This window comes from Amblyomma maculatum, chromosome 1, assembly GCF_055883805.1.
Source record: "Amblyomma maculatum isolate TAMU_Amacu chromosome 1, ASM5588380v1, whole genome shotgun sequence".
In the NCBI taxonomy this organism is placed as follows: Eukaryota; Metazoa; Arthropoda; class Arachnida; order Ixodida; family Ixodidae; genus Amblyomma; species Amblyomma maculatum.
Window position 1 is genome coordinate 259,778,814 of NC_139344.1, and position 14,999 is coordinate 259,793,812.

General features: G+C 48.1%; 1 non-coding gene across 1 annotated transcript; it reads right to left on the reverse strand.

Moving 5' to 3' along the window:
- Window positions 1-470: 470 nt before the first annotated feature.
- On the reverse strand, window positions 471-543 carry TRNAR-ACG (transfer RNA arginine (anticodon ACG)). Its single transcript has one exon. It is a non-coding gene; the product is annotated as a tRNA-Arg (tRNA).
- Between the last annotated feature and the right edge of the window lie 14,456 nt (window positions 544-14,999).

Below are 14,999 nucleotides of genomic sequence, written 5' to 3' on the forward strand. Positions count from 1 at the left end.
CTGCGCCAATAGATCCGAAGCAATGCGCCCTCGCTTTTTTCAACGATGCTGATATGATGGAACTCAGCGCTGCAGCACCTGCACGGGCGGCCTTCTGACATAAGTTGGCCGGTACAGATGTTTTTTTCATTGAATAGTGCGTCTGACATAAGAAAGTGAAATGATTTTAGCTGGCAGAAACTGAGGTGACATTAACGATGCTGACAACATATGGCTGAGGCGGCGCGTTAAGACCTTCTTATTACTTTTTTTTTCGCTTTCGTTCCCAAGAACCATCTAGTTATCTTCCTTTGCTCGTTTGTATATTCATTACAGCAAATTCCTGGTCAGCAGTGTCCATGCCCGTTTGTTGCACCGTCCTGTTCAAGTCATCTACGCTGGCCCCATGCAGACAGCCGTGAGCACAAAAGCGCAGTACAAATGAACGACACAACGACGGTTCATGTTGTGCAAAAAGAAAAAGAACCACGCGAGCCTGCCAGGATTCGAACCTGGAATCTTCTGATCCGTAGTCAGACGCGTTATCCGTTGCGCCACAGGCCTCCCCCTTTTGAATAAATAAATGTGTTGAACGAACGAACCGGCATGAGCTGCAATTGCACAGTGGCATTCCCAATAGCGAAGTCCGATACCATGGTGCCTATGAGTGTCGCGCTACGGTGTTTGTCGCCACGTGCAAGCAAGGATTTGCTGCCTCCATTGCGCACTAAATCTTGACACTTTCAAGCAGTCGTCACACTAGTCCCCTGTAATATGTTGCAGAGATGTCCACGTCCAAAGCAGGGAGGACTGCCGTATCCAGCCTGAGAGTGCCCATGTTCTTATATTTACAAATTAATGCCAAGCATTACTTTCGCCGGCAGACATTTCTCTTTTTTTTTTCTTTTTTTTTTTGTCAGCAAGAAATGTTTTACGCCGTTAAAAAAAAAAACGTGAAGAAAAACGTGACAATGGTCATACGGGGGCATCCTTCATAAGAAAGCCTCAATTCTGCATGTATTCCAAATGAAATTGGAGCCACGGTGACCGCTGAAGGTTATGTTCAGATCGAGATAAAGGCGGCGCAAGTCGACTGTGTCACAATGGACGAACAGCGGTAATCGGCTGACTAGAATACGTCGGCCGAAAGAGAGCGGGTGCTTCCACCGCCGAGCATCGGGGACGCGCCAGTGCCTTCGGGCCGAGAGTCGGCGGTCCGCTTCCTGAGGCGCCCGCTCTGGGGACTAGGTGCGTGTGCCGCTGTTATTAGGAGGAGAAGAAAGTCCAGCCGGCTTGGCCCCCTCGGTGGCTGCGCTTCCGACCGGAGAGAGGAGGAGGCTGTGTTTGGCTTTCTGCCGGCGTGCCTGCGGCTCTCAGGTGTGCGGCGAACAGGACCTGTTCTGACGGAGGCCAGTCTGCGCGCGAAGGGATGTTCCCGATTAGCGCGGTTTCGCTGCTTTCGCCCGGCTTTCGCCCAGGCAGCGTCGCTTGGTGCGACGTAACCGCATGTGTGCCGTTTTCGGTAGACTCTCGACACCCGACTGCTTCTCCGAGAAAGAAGCGAACGAGCGACAAGCCTTGAATGCCCTGTAGAAGTGGCCCATCAGAAGGAGCGAAAAATAAAAAAAAAGAAGCAGTAAATAAAAAGTGGCAGGAACGCCGCACTAGCTATTCTGTCTTGGGCTGAAAAGCAATCAATTAAAACTGAGGTGCATTAATAGCTCGAAAAGAACACTCGCCCGGAGCACTGATACTGACAGAATCGGCGATCTCCTGACCTGATTCGGAGCCTTCCGGTACGGTCTCCCTCAGCGAAGACTCCGAATTCATGAACGGAGCGGTAGACGCCCCTAAATGGAGGCCCCCCATCCAATCGCGTCAACCAATTTTCATAATGTTGAAGACAATGCGTGGTTAATTGATGAGATTTATTAGGGACTCACGAGTGCACGTGTTCGACCTACCAGCATGCAGTCTTCACTGCACTAGAACGACTTGATTCGTGGCGCTAGGCTATGGAAGCTGAGCTTTACTTCGTGGAGTTTCCGAGGGGTAGTGTTTGCAGTACAGGGCGTGATGAAATAGAACTTGGTTTACCTTGGCCATCATATATTGTCCGACGCAAACAACAACAAGGCAGACGAACGAAATTATTACAGCCCCAGCTCAGAAATCTCTCACTATCTCCAACGTGAAAACATCGAGCGCGGGTCAACGGTCCACCAGCGCAAGGCAGAACACTGGTATGCCACGTCACTGCAAGCCTGAAATTTCAGTTATATTTCTTGCCTCCCCCATTAAAAAAAAAAAAAAAAAAAAAAAAAAAAAGCGGCCTGCAGAGTTTTATTCCCACCGCACTGCACACCGTCACCGAAGCCTGCCTGACGCACTGCAAAGTGAGGCTGGTGCGCTGCTATCGCAGTGACATCACTCACGTAACCTAACTGAAACCTGGAAGCGGCCGCGGCTCTTTCCTTTACTACTGCGACGAGATTAGATCTGCCTTATTTTTGTTCTTACGCGATAGCGCATACAGCTTGTTTCGTCGAAAAGGCGTCGCCGTATGGCGCCAAACAGTACGACACCTTTTTAAACATGTCGGAAAAAATCCTGATTGGTCGACAGGGTCATGACGTCAAAACTACATTATCTCGCGCGGGAGTTTCAAACACTGCGCATTCAAACATAACACAGAATCTCGGAACAAAAACGTGGCGTTAAATGTGTCATCGCGTCTAAACGTTTATTTTCGCGTTTAATCTTGTATTTCTCTGTAATTTCTTTGCGACCATTAAATTCATGTATATTTACATCTCCATGCAAAGCACCCGCTCATCCTATTTGTCGTGTGCCTACCTACACTCGCAGGGCCAAATCGCGCTCAACCGGATGTCGCTCTTTACTCCAGTTATTACAAAATACATCTTTCTCGCACACTTGCGGAATTATTAGAAAATAGGCAGATTTTTCGGGATCTCACCCTTTCCACGCACTTCAGAGCTAAAATTAAACCCAATTAATTCAGTAAGTACTCCCGAAAGCATATACTTGAGCTAGTCGTGCAGTCAGCACTCTTCGCGTCACATATGTTTCCTTCTACGCCTGCGCTAACTTTTCCGCTGTTTGAAAGTAATGTATAGCCTGCAATTCGTAACCCAGAGAAGTAACAGATTCACCTCATTCCACTGTCATGTGCGCGCAAAATACAGGAGTGCTTGAGCACGGGTCGGGACTTGGCAAACGTTAATTGACACTTTATTCGTTCAAGACAGGCGGGTTGCACTTTGGGAATCGCGAACCGAAAGATATGCAACGCCAGACGTAACCAACCACTATGATTTTCCGAAATAAAAATAAAGAATTGGGATGCCTACAATTTCAGTCCTGTGTAATAATGGCTTGCAGCCTGTTTTGCATCGCCAACAATGCTGCGCAAGATTCCCCTGGTGGCTGCTTTTCTCACAGTCATTTTGATGTTCAAGGAGCGTTAACACATCTCTCCATGTGTCCTATATTTTGTTTTCCGCACAAAACCGGGATCTTATAAATGACTTCTTTCTGACATGGTATGAATGTAAAACTGATGAGCAATTTCACATTCCTTTCTCTTTATTTATTTATTTATTTATTTATTTATTTATTTATTTATTTATTTATTTATTTATTTATTTATTTATTTATTTATTTATTTATTTATTTATTTATTTATTTATTTATTTATTTATTTATTTATTTATTTATTTATTTATTTATTTATTTATTTATTTATTTATTTATTTATTTATTTATTTATTTATTTATTACAAGTTCCTGCAGCACCCGAAGGCATTGTTGCAGGGGGAGAGATGACAAGTAATCTTGCTGGGAACGCCAGTGATAAAATACATAAAAATGAAGAAAATAACAGGACACAAGTGATAATGCGGAATGAAAAACATGCATCTAAAGGGGTCAACTGCGCGACGAACAAAGTGATGAAAACACTCAAAAAACAAAGTAATGAAGGAAACACACGCAAGAGAACTGGGCGCCACGTCACACATCCGATAAAAAGCCCGAAATAAATTTTCAGTGCAACACTCAGTGATGCCAGCTGGCAGCCGGTTCCACTCATTGATCGTCAGTGGAAAAAACGAGGTGTTATACACATCTGTCCGGCGTTTTATTTCGCGGATCTTCCACTGATGATCAAGTCGTCCAGACAAAAAGTGAGGTTGAAGCAGGTACCGGTCTTTGTCAATGCTGAACTTTCCAAAATAAATGCGATACATGATCTGCAGTCTGAAATGTTTTCTGCGGTGAGCTAAAGATTCCCAACCAAGATGATGTTTAATAGACGTGACACTAGATGAAAAATTATGATTATTAGACACAAATCTGGCAGCATTATTTTGGACGCGTTCGAGCATGTCTGATAAGTAAATAAGCTGGGGATCCCATACAGGGCATGCATATTCAAGAATTGGCCTTATGTAAGTGAAATACAGGAGCTGCTTGACATTTGACTGCGCTTTGCTGAAATTACGCTTTAAAAAATTAAACATTCTGCAGGCTTTCGATGTAATATGCTCAACTTGTCTCGTCCACGTAAGGTTAGAGGTGAAATATACGCCGAGATACTTATATTCAGAAACTTTTTGCAGGGGAACATTATTTATTGAGTAGCAGGTCGGTAGAGGGGAACGCTTACGAGTGAACGAGACAAGCTTGCATTTTGAAATGTTCAAAGACATTTGCCATTTTGAGCACCAGTGCTGGATAAAATTTAAGTGTCGCTGAAGTTTTAATGCGTCAGAAGAACTTTCCACAACATGATAAAGCACACAGTCGTCAGCATATAGCCGAACTTGGCAGGTGAGGTCAAGAACAATATCATTAATAAAAATGAGAAAAAGAAGGGGTCCAAGGACAGACCCCTGGGGCACACCTGAGGAGACGTTTACGGAATCGGAGTTACAACCGTTAATTGCAACACGCTGCATGCGGTCCTGGAGATATGAATGAAGCCAGTCGAGGATATTGGGATGCAGACCAAGGCAACGTAACTTATGTAATAATAGCACATGAGGTACAGAATCAAAGGCTTTTTTAAAATCCAGAAATACACAATCAATTTGATATCCGTGGTCAAAAGAGGAAAATAGATCATTACTGAACTCAAGTAACTGGGTGGTACAGGAAAAACCCATTCTAAAGCCATGCTGAACTGGCGTAAAGAAGTCATGAGAGTCAAGGTGTTTCATGACTGCACTGTAAATTATATGTTCCAATGTTTTACAACACACGCTAGTCAGAGAAATGGGTCGGTAATTAACAACAGACATTTTCGAACCGCTTTTATGCACTGGGACAACATTAGCATTTTTCCAGTCATTTGGCAAACATGCCGAGTTAAGCGATGTTTGGAACAAGGTGACTAAATAATGAGCAATTTCGTTCGCACATGATTTTAAAACAAAGGTAGGTACACCATCAGGGCCGCTGGCGGAGGCGGCCCTGATGGCGGCCCACGCTTGCCGTGTTCGTTTACTCTGTTACAAGGCTTATCAACTTTTTTGGTGCCCTAAATACTCACATCCTTTTTGTTTGCCACCTTCCTTAATCCATGTGACACTTTATGGGTATACAGAATTACAACTTGAAATGCGTCACCATCGTATTCGCACACAGTAGAGGAGGGGGGGGGGGGGGGGGTTATTTTTTTGGTGGCAGGGAGGCAGGAGAGGACAGGAAGTTTGCAAGCTGTGTAGTGGAGCGCTTGCACGGTGATGAGAGACGCAGTTCTTATCAGCCACCGAGCCTCTATTTCTACAAAGATGATTTGCGTGTACTTATGTATAAATACCAGAGTAAATTTGCTAAAAGCAATCGCTGCGCACGCATGACTACAGCTCAAGAGCGAGAAATTTCGTACAAGAATGTCCCTGCAATGGCAGGAGTGTTATTAGGGCGTGAGTGTGTATGGTCATTTCTTATCAGCATAGGCAGCCGGATGGAGATGATATAAAAACTTGCTAGAACTTCACATCTTATCATTCAATCTGCGCTTGGTTATGGCCCCATGCCTTTGCTACGACTGAAGACAAACATTCAGATGGGAGGATGGCAAGAATCGAATGAAATCCGGCAAAGATTGCATCATAGTGGCCTCACTTTCATTAAGCGTCTTCTATCCAATAGTACTTTAGGACAATTAAAAAGAGAATGTAAGGCGCGGTTGCTCCGAGAAAATAGTGCGCGGTGATGGCGCCCTCACACATTGTTCTCGTTTTCCACATATAGATACGATTAAAAATTAGATCACTGTAGGTGGGAACTCGACGGATAGGTATTTCATGCTCCGTCCTGCCGGAAGCTGTCGCAGAATAATGATGATGCCCGCTTTTTGACTGCAACCGCGCCTTAATTCTTTTCGGCAGTGGAACGTGTTCGCGGCTTTCAGCTGCCGATAATAAATAAATGAATCCGGAATGATTGGCAACCCTATTCATGGTTGTCAAACCTTTCAGAAGCGTCTATACTGCATCTGCCTAGGCTATCCAGCAAGCGGCCTTCTATCTATCTCTTTCTTTTCTTTTCTTTTTAACCTTTCTAGGCTTATGAGTGGCGTCCGCAGGGTATATTCGATCAAAAAGCGCCCGCTTCCGCTTTGGCACTGAATAAAAAAAAAATGTCTCTTCTGGGAGTCGAATTACAATTCCTTCAATCCCCAGCCGAGCGTGCAACTACTAATCCATAGCAGGCTTCTTTTTTCTTTATTGCCTGGCTTTGACACATAATATTTCAGAAACCTTAATCAAAAGATGAAGAGCACGGGGATATATCAGGTGCGTATATAAGTAAACGGAGCACGCTTTTCCCATCAAATTAAACTCACGCCTCCTGCACTGGAGATAAGAAAACAATATTTGTCCGAGTGAAAGGGCACTGGCATCTACAATTTCCGAAGGAAATAGCGTGCTTCGCTTACTTTTGTCCATGATCAGCCAGTGTTAGCCTGGCTTCGTGACATTAACCTCCAGTTGGGAGGTTCTGCAGCGACTTTGCGTATGGCGACAAACCTATGCATTCTCTTTCGAAAATAAATTCGAGCAGGTCTTGAATTCATTTCACGATAATAACCTGCCATTCTATAGAGCCCTATATACAGTGGAGGCCTAGAAGCATAACTACATCAAATGCAACCCGTCCTCTTTATCTATGCTTAAATATCGAACGACGTACGAGTCTAACGGAAAATTCTTCTTTATGTCCGTTGCACTACATCCGAAAAATAAACGTCTTACCAACAACGTAAAAAAAGAAAGGACATGATCTAATGTTTCCGGTTTCTTGCAAACTAGACATTGTATTCCCCAGGTTAAACAAAAATCTCCTCTGTCCAAAAACGTCTTTACGGGTAACATTCTGGTATGTGATTTAAGGAAAAAGTCCTAGCTCCTGCGGGCACCTGCATTTTCTCAACTCTCTTTAAGACGTCTCTGCCTATGCTTTCACTGTATAAGGCCCTGCACAAGCCCGGTTGTTGGAAAACAATATCACAGTAATTGCGGCACAACTTTATCCGCTTTACACAAAGCAAATATTACATAGAGAAACGCGCTGAGAATAATCTAGCACTTGCGATCCCCTCACTGTAATAACCAGAAATCCCACACTCTACTTCTTCGGGGGAGACAGCAAACTCCGACAACAGGCGCCGCAGCCTAACTAGGAAGACGGTGCGCAAGAATGGGTTGGATTCGTCGCGAAAAAATAAAAAAATCGTCTGACCGCAGGGCCCAAGCCCCCCCCCCCCCTCCCCCCCCTCTCCTCCTCTCTCATCTTTAACCCGTCGGAACGTCGGAAGCAGATTGCTAATCTCCTTGCCTAGCGTAAGGACTTGAACATGTGGCTTGCCCTTTGTAACGGGTGGTCTTTACAAAAATAACGAGAACAATGACAATGGCGGTGCATTTAGTTGTAAATAATAATGATGATAGTAGTGGTAGTGATCATGATGATAGTAAAAGTGAAATGATGATGCAGTTAACAATAATAATATAGTAGCGATGACAATGACGATGCAGTTAATAAAAAAAGTCCTGTAAAGTGGCTTTCGCGCGTCTTTCTCTCCCTCTTCTCTTTCCTTTCTTCTCTATTTTCTCTTCTGTCCGCTCGAGGCAGCGGAGGTGGCTCAGCTGCAGAGCCAGTAGCAGGCCCGTGCATTTTCTTTTCCTTCTTCCTATACAGCCACAACAACAACAACAACAACCGCTCTTAAGCAGACTTATTAGCCGCAGTCCCGTAATTTTTGAGTCTGACGACGAAAACATGTACTCTCGTCAACAGGTACAAACTTGCGTTCAAAAGCGCATGACGTCGGCGTGCAGCGAAACCGAAATGATGTTTACTGTCGCTGACATCCGCCTTCTGCCAACGGTCGCTCTTCCATCCCGCAATGCAAGACACGCAGAGGTGCGCTTCATTGTGCGCGTGTTCTAGCTGCTTAACTACGCATGTGCTATGCTCCGCACGCCAACTGCTAATAGTACATGAGTCTACTAATTACAATTGATCAGTCAATCAATAAAGAGTACTTAAAAAACAAACAAAAAAAAAAACAACGTAGACATATAGATTTTCGAACGTGAAGAGAGAAAACTGATGGCGGCTCAGCTCAGTTAAGCCTGGACATGCGTAGCGTAAGCTACCAAGCGGATTGTTCACAAAGTCCAACTCGAACGTTCTCGTCGCCGAAGCACTGGCTACAAACCGTATGGTGTGATCGGCGATTCGGCGCGATTCTTGGCATCTACCGAATCTTCTTCTTTTCTTCGGTGCATATGGAACCTTCTCCATTTGCTCCATTTGACCGGCTTCTTCTTCTCCTCCCTCTTCTTTCGGTTCTCGCCTTCTTATTGGCGTCTTCCGAATCTTCTTGCTTCATTTGACCGGCTTTTCTCCTCCCTGTTCTGTGTTCCCTTCTTCTGTCTTCTTCTACTTCTTGGCGTCTTCCGAATCTTGTAGTTGTTGTTGCCCTCATAAAAATAGCGCACACCCACAAGGGGGAGTCGCCATGACCAGGCAGTGATTACAACTTCTTAGATTCCCTACTGCAGAAATGAGATATTAAACATTTGAACAAATCACGTTCACTGATCGCGATAGTTGTTGTTGTTGTTGGCCTCTTGAATAATGGCACCCACCATGGCACGTAACCCCACTTGTTTGTTCTGGATAATCAGTATTATGGTATTGTCAAGGATCAAGGGAATATGTCACAAGTGTCAGTGTGCGATAATTATTTTTTTCTAAAAATTACCGCCTTTGTGTCGTTCGTACTTACCAGCGACACTCTCCTCGCTGACCATTTTTCCAGTGTAGCTAAAATTATTTCGTTAGCCTGTTAATGCAGACCAACTCGAAAGCATAAAAAGCAAGTATGGTTTTCTGAAAAGTCACGCACTGTAACTGCGACGTGACCTTGCTGCTTGTCGGAGGCGCTCTGCTCCACGGACGGTTGGTCGCAGCACGTCTGTCACATCCGTGTCCTCGCTGTTTCTCGCTCTTTCTCACGCGCATCACGAGCCTATCCTAACACCGCACTCGTAGACTTCTCTCTGTCTCAAGAAATAGCTAGCTTAAGTTTATTATACTTTTTTTTTTTGTGCTGAATTCTTTTTCGGAGGTTTCGTGAAGTTGCACGCATCCTGAGAGCTGCGCCGGAAGCACTGAAGGCAGAAATTCGGAAGGTCTGCAGCGAAACCACTACTAGCATCACCAGGAAGAATGAATCGAACGTGCTCAAAAATGTGCCAGTGCTGTGCTGACGCAGAGGGGGATTTCAATTCGCGCACATCCTGTTAAGCGAACATCCCTGAGAACGGATCACTGCTACCCTTTACCGTTAGAGACGTGTGTGCGAAGTTCTTGGCCGACATCTAAGAGCCGCCCCCTGTAAAATTATAAATTCTGTGTCTATAAAGAATGGCTACAAATAGAAAAAAAAAAATACATTATTGTGCCTTTTACACTTAGGCGTTTTAGAACGCGTTGCTTCTTGCTGCTGTACTTTAGACAAATCCGAGCCCTATCCACTTGATCTGAATGCGGAAGAGTGCTTTTATATATATATATATATATATATATATATATATATATATATATATATATATATATATATATATATATATATATTTTAATCTTAGTCCACCTAACTTGGGACACCCTGTGTATATAACTTCTTTTTCTAGCGATTCTCGTATCCTCTCTCATAGCCTGAGTCGCTTTGGGACGTTAAAACCCCATAAATTAAATCAATGTCGTATTTTCATTTAAGGTGACTTCCGGCAACTCTGAATTACATCTCACAATGCGCGTGTTGACTTTAAAGATGCACAGAATCATGCATGTCTTTCCTGGGGCGCCTTGAACGTCGAGTTAGAGGTAGCATTGATAAGACAACTGCGTAGAAACAGGTGCAGAGATAGTCTGTGGTTTATCCCAATTCACTGCAGAGCCATTACGCCCGGCACCTATAGCTGATGCAGTCAATTAAACACAAAATCTTCTTTTAAACGTTTTCTTTAAAATTGCTAACTTCTGCAAGCTGTCTCGGAAATACCTGCAATGATTTCTACTGCACAGTGTGTGTTTAGAAAGTTCTGCCTCCTAACTAAAACTGCCTCGCTAAGTGGAGGACTTTAAAGCTTTCGTATTAAAATCAAAGTGAAAAATCTCTCTTTTCCAGTCGCCATGTCAGTTTCCGATGTAGTTTCCACAAACGGCAATATACTTCCACCATCGTTGCACCAAACTCTGCGTGCTTCGTAAATGAACGTCATCGGATAAAAAGGGGGCCGACTGTCTCGAAAGTAAGCGCCGCGGACGCCTTTTGGCCGACTGGAAAGCGGCGAAATATTTGTGTGTCTCGGATTTCCGCGAATGCAAGATGTACAAGAGCTTTCGCATAGCCTTTCGTAGGATATCCCACGCTTATTATCATTTTTGTTTTACAACATTCGATGCCTATAGTGTCCACCGCTAAGCCATATTTGCTTGCAGCACTATATAATACAGTAGAATGTTGAGCTAGTTGGTCTTTACAACTGATGAAAAACGCAGCAGCGCACCTCTCTTCTGTGTTTTGTTGCCTGTTCATCTGCGTCTTTAAACAGGTGCACTCTATAACTCTGCTATCGCCATGCGCCGGAATCATTTGCTGCTTAATCTATTTATTTATAGCAGAGTAGCTTGGCGGTTGCCATAGCCACGGCGTCCGCACATGGCAGTGAAAGAAGAAAACGAGTGGCGCGAGCGCGAGAGGCCGGCTCGAGAACGCCGGCTGCGCTGCTGGCCCGATGCGCTGCGCGCTGTTCCTGGCGGCGTGGGCCGCGGCGCTGGCTGTGGCTGAGCCGGCGCTGGACCCGTGGCTTCAGGCGCTGTATGGCCGCCGCCGGCTGCAGAAGAAGGACGTGCGCATGCTGCAGGCAAAGCTTGCCGAGGACTACGGGGGCAGCCAGGCCGCGGCGGCATACGACTACGGCGGCAGCGGCGACTACGAGCACATCCCTGCCAGCAGCCTGTTGGGCCGCATCTTCCACAAGGCTGACATGGAATACTACGACGACCAGACCACACTTTACTGCATCACAGTCAAGCCCAAGCCATACACCACGCAGTCCACAACGCCCGAAGTGATCTGTTTCCCGCCGTCGCGCAGACCCAAAACCAGAACCAGGGCTATTACCACCACGCACGCCACCACCACCACCGCTGCGCCAGTCGGCAACTGTGAGAACGCGCCGCCGCCAACCCATGAGGTGAAAACGTCAACTACCACAACATCGGCGCCGCACATTCACTACGGACACTCCAGTTCAACTGGTAAGCATCACGGCGGCCACCACGCCAGCAAGGAGTGCACCACCCACGCGCACTCTAGCACGCATGCCACCAGCACCACGACAACCACACGCAAGACGACCACCACCACTAAGACCACGACGCGTACCAGCACCAAGACGACAACCCATGCAACGACCCCCAAGAGTACTAGCACTCACGTGCACGCACCGAAGACAACCAAGGAGATACCCGCCGTCGGCGAATGCGGTGCCGTTGTGTTAAGGACACTCGCGACGTCTACCTCCCACAAGACTAGTACCAAAGCAGCCGCGACAACGCATAAGCGTGTGACGACGCGTAAGCCAACTACGACGCATAAGGTCCCGACTACACGTAAACATGTTACCACGCGTAAACGGACGACCACGCGTAAGGCTGCGGTGACTCGCACCACACGGAAGACAACCCCGCCTCCCAAGCCCGATGGATGCTTGGTGGTGCCACGAACAACAGCAGTGCACGCGACTACGCGCCACACGCAGGCGACTCCGCCCGTCCCAAAGACACGGCCGCCCGTTGACGAGTTCCTAGCAGCGTGGGGCTACTTCAAGCACCACAACTCGCTGGACCCTCGCAACGCAAGCCACTGGCGTGAGTTTCACGGTGCGGGTGTTCCACGCGCGCCGCGCCGCCGGGACGTTGCCAGACGGAACGACCTGGTCGTGATCGTGCCGCCGTGGCTGCGCCAGCCGGCAGGGATGGCTTTCGTGGTGCCCCCGGGCCAGCCACCCATGCCGCGGCTGGCCAAACGCGAGGAGCCGGGGGCAAGCGATTCACCCTACCAGGTCTACTGGTTCAACAGCTGGCCGCCAGCCGGCAAAGAGGTGTCTCGACTGCCAGGCCGCGACAAGGAGAACTTTGTCAAGTTGGCATCGTGGTGGCAGGACGTCATCAAGGCGTACAACGGCCACCACCGCAAGAAGCGCGGCTTGGTGCGCCCCTGATTAAAGATTTGCCGGCCTCCATACAGTGTTGCCTCTGGGGGCACGCCGCGCGCTCAGGGGGAAGGGAGAACCGCGAGGGGGTCCGCCGAGCGCCCCCTGGCTGGCCTCGTTTCGCGGTGACGTTTCGGGAAGCCCACTGAAAAAGAAAGCGCGCCGCCAGTCGAGCGTGTCTTTGGCCCGCGATGCCGACGTGCTGACGGACGCTCCATGGCAGCGCTCTCGGTGAGTACCCCTGCCCGCGCGGCTCCGTGACCCCGGCCGGGGCCCGCTGGCCGGCCCCCGCTCTGGCATCACGGACCCGCTGCGGGCTCCACGACCGCGGCCTGCGCCGCTGTCTGCTGCAGGAAGCCCGCACCTCCGATAGCGCCGAATCCAGAAAAAGACTCCCGGAATCGGGCTTGCCGGCTCGCTCGAGGCGAAACATCCGGGTGCCGTATTTTTAGCCAAGGGCTGCCTTGCTGATGCTGTGTACTGCGCGCCTGTGGCGGGTGTGCGCGCTTCCTGACGCACCGGCGCTACTTCAGCAGCAAGACCCCCGTCTGCGCGAGTCGGAATTCAACTGTGCGCCGATGTTCTGCACTCGTAAACGCGTCCTGCTCTGCTGCGTTCTGCAGCAGGCCATCGCCTGGGAGGTCCCCCCCTTATTTGCTCACACGGGGGGAGTGGCGCCACGCAGAGCAGCAGCTAGAGGCGCGCCCCTTTTACCAACCTCGTTTGCCTGCCGCTCCCCGTAACTTGGCCGCACGACGAGCGAAGGACGTTTCCAGTGGTCGAGCAGGGACACGGGGTCCTGGCGAACCGTTTCCCGTACAAACCGCTCGGACCTATATTCCTGCTCCCGCACTGGATATCGTCGCCTCACTCTACGATGCGAAATCTGCGCTCCCAGCTTAAGGCGAGGAAGGAGGCTCCAAATTACTCAGACCGGCCATGGCCAAGGCCGATCCGGCACAGTACATGCGAGAAGCCCGCGCGCACGAGGTCCGCCGGAAGCGCAGACCGGGTCCCCCTCGTCGCACGCGCAGCTGGGATCAGTGAAGCGGCCGGCTCCCCGATTCAAAAACGCGTCAGTAGTGCCATGGCGTTGTGGTTCCGAGACGAATGTGCGCTCGATGAGCGCCTTGAGAAACGGGTGTCACCAGAGTGATAGAGTTGTAGTGCTCACTCATTCCTTCCACCTCACCTGCCGCCAGCAATCTGGAGCTCTTCAGAATTTACTGGCTGTTGTCGTGGTATAACGTGTCACTGAATTTTTTGCACTTTTTTTTTTGCGCTTGAGATGTAATGAAACGAACGATGCGCATGATGGCATAAAATCTTCGCAGCTACTCCTTTCATAACTACAATATGAATATTTTGTGGGCGATGTTGCTGGACGTTCAGACGGTTTCATGCTGGTACTACATTGAAAGCATTCATTCAGCCCTGCCCGGAAAGGTGGCGCACGCCATTTCAAGATTAGTAACCGAACGCTTACGCGCTCTGTTGCATGGGCTATCGGACAGGAAACGTGCGGCTTAGGCAATGTTTGGACAGGTTACGTATGGTCCTCCTTACAAAGGATGTTTTACCTTTCTTTTTTAACATAAAATGCACATAAAAATATTCATACTACATTACATCTTTTCTTCTTTCTGTGTTCCTTGTAGCTGTCTTAAAACGTCTCAGATACTTTCCCGAGCGATCCGTCCAAAGCGCAACCAGCGTGATTGATCTCTACGTCTGCTATACACTGGGCACACCAAAAGTGCACTCGGGTTCATTCTTTCTGCTTATTTCTTTTGTCACGAAACGCAAACGAAGAATCCACTTGTGTATTCGCTTTGGCGTCCTCTCTGTCTGGCCAAGTGTCACCTGCCAAGAGGAGCGACGGAACCGTGCCGGCGCCTCACCGTCGGAGAAGCAGTGCTCTGTGTTGTGTTTTCGTGCTTGTCACCGCGATGTGCTCCGCCACTGGATACCCCGGCGCTACGCAGTCCACCGCTCGGACGCCTTTCGGCCGCTGTACACATACCTGTGTCGCGACGCCTTGCTTTCTTCAAGCACTAGCAAGGGAACGTGTGGCTATAGTATTCTAGTTCACTATACGTGTGGCTATTTCACCAATGGAGCAGCGCTAGGCTGCTGCGTGCGTCGCAGTGACTAACTCCGGCAGAGCAGACGGTAGTCTCGTTCAGGGTATTAGTT